The following is a 1,101-nucleotide window of genomic DNA, read 5'->3' as shown; positions in this document are numbered from 1 at the left end:
CTGCAGGCCGGCCTTCGCAGCCGTCGCATCAAATTCATGAGCGGCCCATTTGAATATACGTCAAATCCTGGTCCCGGGAAAATCTCTAAATTCTCCGAGAGTTACAAGATTAAGCAGTCCAACCACTACTTATAGCACTATTTGTCTCTGTACATCACACCTATGGTGTGTGTCAAACTCACTCCCATTTTTGTTGAATGTAGAATAGTCGGTGCAAAGCATCATGGGAAATGCGTATCGTTCTGCCTTTATCAAGTGAACCTAGGGAGATAAATTAGCGGCTATCAGGGAGAGATAGCAGGTGAAGCGGGCCTGATGGAGGGACATAAGAGAAAGGAGAAAGGAGGGGGCAAAAAGGCCAGACTGAAAAAGAGGCGGATGCTGGAGGAAAGTGCATCAAAATGTACAAGAATTACGGATTTATTCAACCAGCCGTCAACTAGGTGCGAGTGAGTTGACATGACACATTGTTGCGAATTAGCATAACATTTGAGCCAATACGGGACGCGATTTGTTCCGTATTTCCATAAGTATATACAAATACACTGTCACTGTCATGTCTGTCACCCACACATCAACTATAAATCTAACAATAATGATCAAAAGCCGCACGTTTGTTTCTGTAGTTGATATATGGGAGGTGGAGGGGATGCGGGTTGGGCCAGTTGTGGGCACGTTGTGGGCACGTTATGGGCCGGTGGTGGGCCGGTGCAGTCAGAATTGTCCCGGTGGATTTTTGTGTCCCACTCCGCCCCTGTGTGTGTGTGTGTGTGTGTGTGTGTGTGTGTGTGTGTGTGTGTGTGTGTGCGTGTGCGTGTGTGTGTCTGTGTGTGTGTGTGTGTGTGTGTGCATTTGTGTATGTGTGTTTCTGCGTGTGTGCGTTTGTGTGTGTGTGTCTGTTTGTGTGTGTGTGAACCATTTGGCTATTGGTATTGGCATAGACCTTGACTAAGATGCACAGTGGGACATGGAGGTTAATTAAAAGAGCACTACTGTCAGTTTGAAGTTCCTCAAACGACTCCACAAATACACACACAGACTCCTTGGACTGATGAACTTGTGATGTCAAATAATAATAATAACAGTGTGGTTCCTAATGAC

Source organism: Sprattus sprattus (assembly GCF_963457725.1).
Source record: "Sprattus sprattus genome assembly, chromosome: 14".
NCBI lineage: Eukaryota > Metazoa > Chordata > Actinopteri > Clupeiformes > Clupeidae > Sprattus > Sprattus sprattus.
This window is presented reverse-complemented; position numbering follows the sequence as displayed.